The sequence below is a fragment of the Myotis myotis genome, unplaced genomic scaffold (assembly GCF_014108235.1).
Source record: "Myotis myotis isolate mMyoMyo1 unplaced genomic scaffold, mMyoMyo1.p scaffold_m19_p_1, whole genome shotgun sequence".
Classification (NCBI taxonomy): domain Eukaryota; kingdom Metazoa; phylum Chordata; class Mammalia; order Chiroptera; family Vespertilionidae; genus Myotis; species Myotis myotis.
The window spans coordinates 108,604,745-108,618,626 of record NW_023416313.1 but is presented as its reverse complement, the minus strand read 5'-3'; the positions used below and the strand labels follow the sequence as shown (position 1 = coordinate 108,618,626).

Below are 13,882 nucleotides of genomic sequence, written 5' to 3'. Positions count from 1 at the left end.
TTTTAGCTTGGCAACTTAATGGAATCTGGATTATATGGCCTTAATTAAGTTATAATTTGGAAACTTTTAAGGGGCATGCCAGAAGAAAATTATTTTCATTTTATTTTACCTATCACTTTGACTACTGCTCCCTCATGTTTCCACATAACAAAAATTCAAACCAAGGAAAATACGATTCGTGTAACATCTATAGAAAATGCTTGGAATTATATAAATGTCAGCCTTACATACCCTGCAACCTATTCTGTGCAATTGTACTATTGCTTTGAATGACAAGATTTCCAAGCTAGAAAAGTCTCCAGCTGTGACATGCATAATTACATTATTCAAACAGATGACATTCTACCCACCAAAACAGACTGTCCTTCCAAGTACAGTTCTACTTTGCCATTCACTGTATTTTTTCATGAAAGAATAGAATTCAGAGATTCAGGTAAGGAGTTCAGAATGATGGAATAGCAATCTCTGTTAAAGGTCAGTAAGAGTGGAGAAATTATTTAAAAAGAGAGAATTTTCCATTTAAAGTTTACAAAAATATTTCTTTTTTATTAATGAAATTTCTATAAAGTGCAAATAATAAGCCGCTATGGTAAATTTCCTAAAAAGCATAAGGTTAATATATTGTAGAAGTTTTTCCAGGATGGTTATCCAGAAAGGGACTCGCAAAGGCCATACATATTGTATATGTAGCTTATAAAAAAGTTAAAATATTTTTCATTGATATTTGCCTCTTGCCCAGAACACTTTCTGAAACTGTTTCATAGAATCTATATTGTTTGTATCCAAGACTAGATGTGTAGGTCGATTATTTTCTGTGTAGTAAATGGATTTTATTTTTAAAAAGTAAAAAGTAATAACCCTTACTCAGGAGTTTCCCAATTAAATGCAAAAAGAGCACTTATTTCAGGCTGGGTAAAAATATAGGATAATTATTTTATTTGGTCAATTTTAAAATTTAATGCATTGGAGAGAAAATAAATATTAATCAAACTGATTATTTCTAATACATAGATTATTTAAAAACTTGGTTAAATGTAACATTTAAAGCATTTGTTTTAATGATTTTTTTTTTACCATAATGTAGCTATGATTTTAGTAAATGTTTACTTTCTAATCTTATCTGAAAATCTGCTGGAAACCTACTCTTCAGAAGTAACAGAAGAGACATGACTTCTGTCTTTAATTGGAAGATGAGGTTCCCTAGTTACTGACCAAAGAACTGCCATATTTTGGACCTTTATCAATATGGTTGCTGGATGTGACCATACATCATCCTGTAAACAGCTAGAGTGTAAGCTCCAGGTGGACGGGGGCAGTGTCTTTTTGTTCACTACTATAGTCTGCATGCTAAGCATCATGTGTAAGCACTCATAAAATATTTATTGAATGAAAGCATTGGAAGGCAGAGATGGAATTTAGCAGTGCTATGCCTGGGTATAGCCCACTTGGGCACAAGCATAAGAATATGGCTGACTTAGCAGCCAAACTTGTGAGATAGATATGGTGGGTTATTTTGGCCTGAAATTTAATGTGCATCTGCTGTGTCTGAAATGTGGATACCAAAACAAAGAAGGAGGAGAAGGAGATGAATAAAGTAAGAAATGAAGATAAAAGAGAAGAGAAAATGAAAAGTTCATGGATAATCTTATTCTATATTAGAACATCCAAGAACAGGGCATTGTTTTGTTAGCTACATATTTTCTCTAGCCTGCATTTTTAATTTCTACCCTCTGATTGTTCCTTGTCTTTAGTCTCTAAAGTTTGTTAAATCTCCCCAGAGTTAAATCTAAAGAGCTGCTTTGGCTCTTACCCATTTTTATTTGTTTCCTTTCTCTCATGCCCAAATTATTAAGGGGAATAATTGATAGTTGATGTCTGCCACTTCTCTTGCCTCATTTCTTCTTACCGCTTTCTACAATCTGGCTTTGCCGCCACTACTCTGCTCAAAATATTTTCATTTAAACCACTTACTCGTATTTTTAGGGTCAAATGCAGAGTGTATTGGTAAGAAATCTTTGCTATGCTTCAGTCTTTTGCTCATGTCTTTCTTCTTGAAATCCTGCTCTCTTGCTCATGGGGGGTCCTCACAGTTTTTATTTTCCTATTTACCACAACCTCATTTCTCCACAGTTTTATACTTTACCTTTCTCCAAGGCTCTTCCCTCAGTCTTTAGTCTGCTGCTTTTCTCATGCTACATCTTCACAGATCACCCTTTTAACTGTGGGCATTTTTAACACACCCTGTTTGCTGTAGACTGCCCTTTTCTTTCTTTTCTGCCTCCTACCCTTCCTTTCTCTCTTTCTTCCATTCTTCTTTCTTTTCTTCCTTCCACTCATTCTATATAATTAAAGGCTAATAATATGTTCAACCAGGAGTTTGACTGGGAATTCAACCAGGGGGTGGGGATGGCTGGCCAACTGCCCATGGCCAACTCCCCCTGATGGGCCCAGCCGGCCAGACCCCACCCATGCATGAATTCGTCCACCAGGCCTTAGTTCATCCATAATTGTCTTGATGGGTAGACAATAGAACATTAGCTATCTCTTTGTGGGAATCAAGAGGTAGTTTCTAGTTTCTTCTTCATAGTTCTGTTCATTTTCTGATTTATTACAATGAATGTGAATACTGTTTCAATCAAAAGTAAAAAAGAATTCCAATTAGTAACAAACAAAACAGTGAATCTATTCAAGAATAAATGCTTTCCTCAACTCATCCACTATCACCTCACACACTTAACCTTACTCTCTGTGTTAAACAAAGGGTGCAAATCATATTTTAATCATCTTTATAGGTTGTTTACTGCATTGCTTAAGAATCAGTATATATTCAATAAACATTTTTGAACTATGATACTTTCACTGCACTCTGCAGAATTAAAATCACATGTTAAAATCTTGAAGCCATAGGTGAAAACCCACAGCAGACAGGTCTTGGGCCAGCATTCTAAAGAAAAGAAATAACCGCAATGATCTCAAGAATTGTTCTACTTTTCCCCCTCAGAACCTGTCAATTTTTAGCAAAGGTAAGAGTGACTGAGGGAAAGTATCTGCCAGAGGCTTGGAACAGAGTTGCTGGACTGGAGAGAGAGAATTTATCATTCGGGGCTTCCAAGTTGTAGATCAGGATGTGAGAGTGAGGAAGCAATGTCCAAGAACTGAACCAGAAATGGTACATGTCATTCCCTCTGAAAGTATCTGCCAGTTTTTAAGCTACACATGTGCAGGATGAAACTCCTAAAAATCAAGTAGAAAGCTATTCCCAGGATACCAAAGAGATTAGCAAATATATCAACAGTCTGGTGATTAAATGGAGAGAGAAGTTAGAATTTATAGTCCATGAAGTGGAGTGGTTCTCATATATTTCAGTCTTTCAGTCTTGATTCCAGAAGCTCTATGATCTAGGAATTAAGGAAAACTGGAAAAAAGACCAGCCCTAAAGAAATACAAATTCCAAACTTAATTGAATATGCCAGTATTCTACCTGCCTTCCAGAATAAAATATAATGTTGTTTGAAAGTAACATCAAAAGAGCCTTTGCAATATTTTATATATAACTAGAGGCCCAGTGCATGAAATTCGTGCATTGAGGGGGGGTGTTCCTCAGCCCAGCCTACACCCTCCCAATCTGGGACATTCCTCTCACAATCCGGGACTGCTGGCTCCCAACCGCTTGCCTGCTTGCCTGCCTTATTGACGCCTAACTGCTCCCCTGCCAGCCTGATCGCCCACAACTGCCCTCCTCTGCTGGCCTGTTTGCCCCCAACTGCCCTCTCCTGCCGGCCATCTTGTGACGGCCATCTTGTGATGACATGGGGGCAGCCATCTTGTGACCACATGGGGGCAGCTGTCTTGCGTGAGGGCATGATGGTCAATTTGCATATTACCTCTTTATCATATAGGATATCTAGTAGTCATTTAAAATTACCTAGCATGCACAAAACAATTCAAATGACTAAAAATTAAAACAAAATTCTATACAGAGACTCACGGGATTATATAGATATTGGAGTTAAAAGTCTGTGATTAATATTTTCAAGACAATAGAGAGGAAAATGGAGAATTGTTCCAGAGAAATGGAATCTGAAAAATGCAGTGACTGAAAAATAAAGACTCAATGGATAGATTAATCACAGACTTGACATGCCAGAAGAGAGGATTAGTGAAATGGAAGATAAATCACTAGAAATATCTAGAGCAAGTGATTTTCAGCCTGCGTGCCACAAGAAGTTTAAAACATGCAATACCTGACTACTTAGTCTGGTGCACTGACCTCTTTTCCCTTAGATTGTCAAATAAAAAGTGACAACAGCCAACACAACAGTAGCCATTTGGTGTGAATGCCCTGTCTTGAACTATAAATATATAGGTTATATAATAGAGTTGCATCTTGTTTGTCATGTGTCATAATTAGGTTGTGTCTGATTGGCTAATATTTGGTACCAGAAATCCTTATATACAAGTATAGGCACCTGCTTTTTAAAAAAAGTCACACTGGAACATAGGCAATTATTTTTTTAAATCAATCAAAATTATAACCATTTTTTGTCAAATTGGAAAAAATATAATATAGTTTTTGGTGTGCCACAGAATTTTAATAATTAGTTTATGTGAACCATGAGATGAAAAAGGTTGAAAATTGCTGATGTAGGCTAAAGATCAGTGAGGGGAAAGGCTGGGAAATGAAGAAGAGTATAAAAAATGTGAAACAAGCCTGACATAGATATAATTTAATGTTCTATAAAGTGAGGAGCAAAAAATATAGGACAGAATGAATGAAAAAATTTAAAAACTGGCAATTAAGCCATAGATCCCAAAATCTTTAGATGCCAGGGAAGTAAATACAATGAAAAACCACACCTGGGTGCATACCATAAAAATGCTGCAAGCACAAGTTGAAGAGAAAATCTCAGATACAGTGAAACTGCATTTTAACTGTTTATTTTTGAGTTCCATATTTATAGAAGGTGATTGGAAAACTAGAGCCTATCCGGTGGAAAGGGTTCAGAGATCATAAAAGACCTAGTGACCAGAAATATTAAAAGGTGAGCTAAGTTGAAATATTAAGCTAGAAAAGAGGGATTATTATAATAATCTTAAAAATTTTGAATTGTTGTCAGGATGAAAAGGCAATTTAGTTGTTCTTGTTAGCCAGGAGACAGTGCTAGGATGCAAATAGAAAGGAAGCAATTTGTAAGTCAACATAGGAAAGCTTAACAAATGAACCTAAATAAAATGGAAGAGTGAACTCCCAATTACTGCGATTTCTAAACTGGGATTTAGATGACTAAGCTGCAGATAGGTAGAAGGTATTCTTAAATTGAATATGACTTTAATGAGCTCTCTTTTAAGACTCTTTGTAACTCTAAGGTTAGATAATTCTATAATGTGCATTCGAGTGAATGATTGTTGTCTTTGCATGACCACAACTGACTTGAGAAGTCATTCATTTGATGAATAACTCAGCAAATGGTATTGAGTACCCAATTCAGGGAAGGCCCCCACACAGGCAGGAGGACTACTAGAAGACATAAGACACAGTCCCTGACATCATCTGGATGATGCACATGAGAAAAGCCTGTTCTGGAGAATCTGTAACTTATTTGGGTCACTATAACTTAGTACAAGGAGAACCAGGGCATATATTATCAAAATGAGCTGAATAATGTAGAAGAATAATTCATCTCCACTATATGGGTATTTTATTCCTTTTCACAGTAGAGATTGCACACTGTTGTCAAATTGAACATAACTGCTATAAATATAACCCTTTTCAGGACAAACATGATCTTAGCATGCTATTGCTTCAGTGCTCTAGAAGGTATGCCTGGAGCCTCAGTGTTTTAGTTAAGTTATCTATGTTTCTTCAACAATCTCTATTTTCTGTATTCTTTTTATTTAATGTAATGATTACAATTCTATATCAGGAAATGGTCAAATGAATTTTTATATAGCTGCAGAAGAAGGTGTTACTAATGGTAATTTTTAAATGCCTTTTTTATGCCATTAAATAAAATTCCTCTAATTATTTCCTACACAAACATTTTCTCTGAGTTTTAGATCCCATTATTTTAATAACCCACACTGAGGGGTTGACCCACACTAACCTGAAATGATAATCACACATATCTTCAAAAATGACATACTTTTCATACCAAATTCTATTTTTAAAAACTATCTTAATAGTAGAAAAGATGTTTTACAGTTTTGAAACATCCTTTTAACTGAAGGAGGGGAAAAGAAATACTACAGATTTCACTTTTTTTTTCTGTCCTTGATTTGGCCTCAAACATTACTGAAAAATTGTGTCAATTCCACTGCTTGAAGGTTATTTTCCTGGGAAAATAAATGTTTCAACTGTGACTTGTGTTCCCATTTGATACACCTTTCAGCTTGTAAGCTGCTGAAGAAAGAATAGGGGTATTTTGTTTCAGTTGCACACTAAGGCAAAGCAGCTTCTAACATGATGAACAGCAACATAAGGAGATGCCCTTTGTTGGGACCATATACTGGAGGCTTAATGAACTCGGGCATAGTCAAGCTACAAGTCTGGAACCGCCGTGGGACAGAGTCCCACTGACGGGGCACCTGGAGATCAGAGCAGAGCTCAGGAGCCCATGTCTTTCCCCCTTCCCTGACGTGGTGCTTCCCTGTAGACATCCCTCCAACTTCATGTGTGAAAAGTCAGACAGAGGCCGAAAACCAGGACTACAGGCTTCATTAGAGGAGAAGCACCTGCCGGGCTGTCTCGCAAGGGGAGGACAGCAGCACTTGCAGGAGTGGGCACGCCTTTTGAGGGGCGGAATGGGAAGGGGCGGGGGCTTAGTGTACTCGGCGCACACTGATTGGTGGCTTACTGCATTGTCCATATAGGACAAGGGCTTAGGGTGTTTGGCAGGTGTGGATTGGTGGTCCAATGTATAGTCCATATAAGGTACCTGGTTAGTCACTTGGGTATTTCTGGGCTGCAGGTTATGTCATACTCCACCCACCAGTTGGGGGAAGGGAGGATCTATCAATGTGAACTTAGGTCCAGGGAATCTGCAGATTCCATGGGCCCATTACAGATGTAACCTCCACGTATTCCACATTTCAGTCTTTGTCGCTCCCCTCGCCCCCCTCAAACAACAGATGATGCTAAAAGTGTCCTGATCTAAGGGCTTTCCCTAATTGCTTTAATTTTTAAAAACTTAAATGAAAGCCAATAATTTTGGTTCAGTATGAATTAAATTATATTCACCCCCTATTGTTTCTGTTACACTGGTATTGTATATCCAAAACGATCTTGTTGCTTTTGATTAATGTAGGTTTTAAGTTAATACAATACTGTACTATGGAGTGCTTTGTCATTTGAAAAATGAATGAGCAAGATAAATGGACCCGATTGTATTTTCATTATTTTCTTTTGTCCTTCTTGGCCTTTGCTTAATTGGCATGCCCAGATAGGAGGACAGGCTGTTTCCTATTTCAGGAGCATGTTGTTAGTGTTTGATAACTATATAAATGTACACAACAATACTGATGAGCCAATGAAGTTAAGTTTTACAAAGGGCAGCTTTAATTTGTACATTCAGAGCTTGAAAAATGTAGGTTATTTTGTGATTGAGTAACATTCTTGAATATTTAATGCAGGGCTCCATTTACCTTGATTAGCTCAGCAATTCACTACACATTATTTCCAAAGATACTAATCAATTTTAAATCAAAATAGATTGAATTGCCACTGAAATTGTGAAGATTGCCTGAAAGTGTCAATCTCTTTGGGAAATTGAAATTCTGGCATCTTAATGAATACAACCTAGTTATGGCAGTACTGTTTAGAAATAATGGGATTTGGAAATACTATAAGCTAGCTATGAATTTATGAACATAATAGTTATTTTTAAATTAATTTAACACCATAACTATTGTATCAATTTCATTCCATTTGGAAGAAATCCCTGTGGAATTATTGTAGACCCTATTCTATCTAATTGATAACTTTTGAAATTTAGAAATGCCACCTCACTGGTTTTTTGTTACCTCATTCACTTCTTCTGGACTGTTTAAACTTGACACTTTGAAATATGCTCCCTGATCAAATGGCAATGACACTGTTCAAAACTAAAAGTATACAATTTAAAGCAGAAAGAGAAGACAATATCTTTATTGAAAATATCCAACTGAATATAGCATTTCTAGTTATCTTTAATTAAGTATATCTATTTTATCTACCTATTTATCTACCTATGTAAACAAATACATTAACATATTTTAGAAATTCAAATGTGGGAAGACAACATTACACTGTTTTTTATTAAAGGCAGACATTTATACTGAGAGAGAAAATGATTGGCTTGCTTATAGAAAGAAACTGAAATAAATGCAAAGGATTCTAACCAGTTCCTGTGTTTACTATATTTAGTTCAGTGGAGTTTTTAAAGAAAAGGGGAATAAGAAGTGAAAGTGTATCCCCACTAAAGATTCATTCTGGTGCTAAGATATTAAGAAGTGGAAGATGTTTACTTATCCAAAGGGAATATAAACATGCATAGGGAGATAAAGTCCCAATTTTTGTTGTTGTTGTTGTTGTTAATCCTCACTGGAGGACATTTTTTTCACCATTAATATTTACAGAGAGAGTGGAAGGGAGTGAGAAAGGGAGGGAGAGGGGAGAGAGAGACAGAGAGGGAAAGAAAGAGAGAAACATCCCTATGAGACAGACACATCAAATGTTTGCCTCCTGAAGGCCCTCAACCTGCAACCAAAGTGTGTTCCGTTGACCAGGATTTGAACCTGAGATCCTTCCATGTGTGGGCCAATGTTTTAACCATTGAGAAACACAGGGCAAAGTCCTAATTTTTTAAAACATTGAGATATTCTGAAGAATGGTTATAGCATTTGGAAGGGCCTAGCTAGGTCCAGCCGTGGGCAAACTACGCCCGCAGGCCGGATCCGGCCCATTTGAAATGAATAAAACTAAAAAAAAAAAAAAAAAAAAAGACCTTACCCTTTTATGTAATGATGTTTACTTTGAATTTATATTAGTTCACACAAACACTCCCTCGAGTCAAAAAGTTTGCCCACCCCTGGCCTAGGATCTCATTTCAAACTTGAGCTTGCCTCATCTGTAAAACAAGACCAATTACAGCTTCTGTTTAGTCTTTTATTTTTTTTTTGAGTTTTTTCTTTTTAAGAGAAGGGTAGTGGCAAGATCAGGACTTAATACAATCTATTCAAAAAATTTAGCATGGCCAGACCTGTTTGGCTTAGTGGATAGAGCATCAGCCTGCGGACTGAAGGGTCCCAGGTTCGATTCTGGTCAAGGGCATGTACCTTGGTTGCGGGCACATCCGCAGTAGGAGGTGTGCAGGAGGCGGCTGGTCAATGTTTCTCTCTCATCGATGTTTCTGATTCTATGTCCCTCTCCCTTCCTCTCTGTAAAAAATCAATAAAATATATTTTAAAAAAATTAGCATGGTACTTTTTCTAGATATTCTTTTATACCTGCCCTTAATGCATGAGTAATGTCAGGGAACTTTGCAAAGTGTACTGAATAAGGTTGAAAAGAGGACATGTGAGAGGATGCAAAAAATGATTCTTCCAATCCAGTTTCTATTGCTTTACTCAACAATTGCATATTAAGAATGACAATTATTGACCCAATGATTAAGATGCCCTGGAAGGAGCAAGCAAGTGATTTCATGAAAAGGTTGAGACTAGATTTGAGGGAGGTGAGACATCAATTTTAGTTTTTGCATATGTATGTGCCTGCAAGGTGGAAGTTGTTTTTGTTAATTATTATACTCATGACAGGTTTTGTTATCCTTGAATTTAAATCAATGACAAAGCATCAATGTTAGTCAATAAATATTAGAAAAGAAGTGAAGCTCTAATGTTGAAATTTATTTTGTATTAAGCCTGTTTTACAAATTATTTTCCCTTAATTCTGGATGACACCATTCCTATACTTCAGTAGTGGCCAATATTAATTTTAATTTGGTTTCATTTTAACTTGAAAGAAAAGTATTGGACTTGTCATATAATGAATTCAATAGTTCTGAATCATATTTCAAGGAATGGCCACTGATTCTTTCCGTGTTCTGAAGTATACATTTGATACCAAAGTTTTGGACTGGAACCAGGATCCTTTGTCCGCCGGAATCGAAGAATGAATCCAGGGACAGAAAGTGGTATAGCAAAGCTGGAAATTTATTGAAGAATAGATACAGACTCCCACATGGGGAGAGGGAAGAGTCCCACAGAATGAACTCCCACATAGGGAGGGGAAAGGGTCCCACAGAATGAATCCCATGTAGGGAGGGGGAAGAGTTCCACTGGGTTCCTTTTCCCTATGGTTTATAAAGGCTGCAGTTCCTGTGTCCTGATATCCCCTCTGTTTGGTCAGTATTCCCCTTCAAAGTGGTTACTATAGTGATTCTTAAGGCCCTCCTTCCTTATAGTCCTTCCATTCCTCTTGGCTTTCTTCTTTTCTATCTGAATGAAGATCTTTCTTCTCTTTATTTTGTAAATCTAGACCTTTCCTGGCTACTTCCAGTTTCCTTGTCTTATATAAATGCAACTGTTGCTGCTCCCTTGTCTTATGGAGATGCCACTGCCCCTGGCTTCCTGGTGTTATGGGAATGTACCTTCTCCCAGTCTGCAGCCCCGTGCTTTTCCATGGACCTCAATTCTAAAAAATCCCTAAGCCTGCCTATGTTCCCCCAAATTCCTGCTTCACATTCATTTTGAACATGTCAAATACTTAATTTAAAACACTTACTGATTTTTGATTTTTTTTCTTGGTTGTGAGCTCATTTATTTTAATGTAGTTGTTAATAAAATGTCAACTTTCTCCTGTGTTCTGTTTCTATTTTCTGACTACACTTATTTAATCTGTCATGAAAAAAATCACTGATATAATTTATTGGGTCTTGCAAACTACTTACACTTTAATGCCCATCTTATGGATTTTTACATTACAAAATTCGCATGGATTTATAATATGCAGCTTTACTTATCATTGACATCAGCCTCTTCTGGGAAATTAATCCCATGAGTTGAGTCTAGTGTGCTAATAACCACAATGCTTTTAAACAATCATTTTCAGTGTTTTAAGATTTTAGGCAATGTGTTTATTTTTGTTTGTGCAGATACCTTTGAGTGCCTATGTTTATCTGGTTTCTGAAAGGTTAAATTCATTTATCTGAAACATGTGGTAACTTAGAAAAGAAAGGAAAGTATCATAAAATAGTCCACAGTGAATGCAAACCTTTAGGGAGCTCTTAGTTACTGCCAAGAGTAAGTGAAATAGGGTGATTTAATGGGGTGGTGCCTCATAGAGAGCCTGACTTAGAGGTCTACACTTCATGGTATCTGAGATCCTGAAAGAGTATAGCTACCAAGCCAAGTACATAGACATGGAGATAGCATTTTCCAAATCAGAAATGAATTAAAAATATAAATGAGTTGCCCTAGCCAGTTTGGCTCAGTGGATAGAGCATCAGCCTGGGGATCAAAAGGTCCTGGGTTTGATTCCAGTCAAGGGCACGTACCTTGGGTGCAGACCCTCGTTGGGTGCGTGCAGGAGGCAACCAATAGATGTGTTTTTCTCACATTGATGTTTCTCTCTGTTTTTCCCTTCTCTTCCACTCTCCCTAAAAATAAATGGAAAAATATCCATGGGGAGGGTCAACAAACTAACAAAAAAACCCCAAAATATATATATATATATGTGTGTGTTAGTTCCAGTATAGTTTTAATTGTTCTTAAGCAGTAAGCTTAACTGATTTATTAGTAACTGACTTCATGGAGAGAGGGTTTATTATCAAAATGACTAATGATCTTCAAACTCAATGTACTGATTTACCTGGGGGTGGGGGAATTGGAGATTAAGGGGACCAATTGTACTCTTGTTTCTCTTTTAATTCCAGAAAACAGGGGGAAATGGTTCCTATTGAGTTGGAAATCATTATCTCACAAAGTATAGCTGATTAGATTCAGAAGGTAAGAATATCAGTATATTGTGTAAACTCCTCATTTGTATCCAGCTGACTGGATGACTCTGGAAGAAGATTGAGACAAAGGGATATGTAAAGTTATTAGGAAGAGTAATGAGGGTAGAATGTATCCACTCCTCTTCTCAGAAAAACATCCAATTATATCTTAGCAGAACATAACCATTGCCATTTCTTGTAATTTCTTTTACCCCTAATTTTTCAAAGAAAACAAAGCATAAAGGCAGATGTAAAATAACAATGTGCTCTCTTGGCAATTGCACCATTACAAATTATGTACATACTAGAGGCCCGGTGCACAAAAAGTTTTGCACTTTGGGGGTCCCTCAGCCCAGCCTATGTGATCTTGCGGTGTGGGACCCCTTGGAGGATGTCCACCCCAGTGGGGACCCTCACCCCATGGAGGTTTGGCCGGCCTGGGTGAGGGGCTGATGGCTGTTTTCAGGCTGACCACACACCCTTTAGGGTGGGAGGTCCCCACTGGGGTGCCTGGCCAGTCTGGGTGAGGGGCTGAGGTCCATTTTCAGGCTGGCCAAGCACCCTGGTGACATAAGCTCCCAGCCTCTCCTTTTTTTCTTTTTCTTTTTATTCTGGGCTTTATTTACCTTCTATAATTGCAACTTTTTTTGCCTTTAGCGGAGGCCTGCAGAAAGCTTGGCTTCCTCCATCGCCAGGGGTAACCCACTCCTGCTCGCTCCAGCTCTGTGGCCACAGCAGCTGAAAGCAGGTATCTGGGGTTTGTTTACCTTCTATAATTGAAACTTTGTTGCTTTCAGTGGAGCTCAGAGCTGGGCCGCTGCAGGTGGGGAACCTTGGCTTCCTCCATCACTGCAGCAAGCAAGCCTCCTGCTCGCTCCAGCTTAGTGGCTGCCGGCTGCCATCTTGGTTGGGCTAATTTGCATATAGTTGCTCTGATTGGCTGGTGGGCGTGGCTTACTGCGTAGCCAAGGTACGGTAAATTTGCATGTTTGTCTTTTATTAGTATAGGATTGTTATCTGTTTTAATGTGTGATGAGCAGATCAATAATAGAAAACCTAAATAGTGTTTGTTTTTTAACAATTAGCATAATGTACTTTTTACCAGTTTTTATACATACATAAACTTATCTGTGCATATATCTAATTTTTAAAATATTTTTTATTGATTTCAGAGAGGAAGGGAGAGGGAAAGAGAGACAGAAATGTCAACAATGATGAGAGAGAATCATTGATGAGCTGCCTCCTCCACGCCTCCCACTGGTGATCGAGCCCACAATCCTGGCCTGTGCCCTGACCAGAAATCGAACCATAACCTCCTGGTTCATAGGTCAGCACTCAAACACTGAGCCACGCTGGCCAGGCTGGAATGGGCTAATTTTATACTGACTCATCTAACATATAGTTTGGATATAATATAAATTTACATAATTTTTATTCTCTATCATAGGCATACTGCATTTTAAAATTAAGAGTTAATAAAAGTTCATATTTTTGCTCTAAATATCCTGTTTTCTAAATATTTTTCTCTAAATATTCTGTTTTCTTTTCTCTTTTGTACTTTCAGAATGAGTGTACATATTTTGACACTAATATCCCTGCATTAACTTTTGCTGAAGGATATGTTTTGACATCATAATTTCCATACAAAGCTCAAGGTGTTTTAAGCTTGACTACCTTGATTTTAGTTCTTGAAAGTCTCCCACTTATAGTCAGAGTTAAACTAAAAGAGTCAGGTATAGGCATTGGAGGCAAGCATAATTTTTTCTCCATATGCTTGTGGGGGGAAAAAATAAATCTAAGATACCTTTTATCTCACTGGCATTTTCTTTTTAAAAAAAAAAATATTTATTGATTTTTTACAGAGAGGAAGTGAGAGGGATAGAGAGTTAGAAACATCGATGAGAGAGAAA

The 13,882-nt window shown here is 37.4% G+C and overlaps 1 protein-coding gene across 1 annotated transcript in view; it reads left to right on the top strand.

Moving 5' to 3' along the window:
• Positions 1-13,882, top strand: part of MDGA2 (MAM domain containing glycosylphosphatidylinositol anchor 2) — a 954,748-nt gene that overhangs the window by 157,364 nt on the left and 783,502 nt on the right. The window lies entirely within an intron of this gene.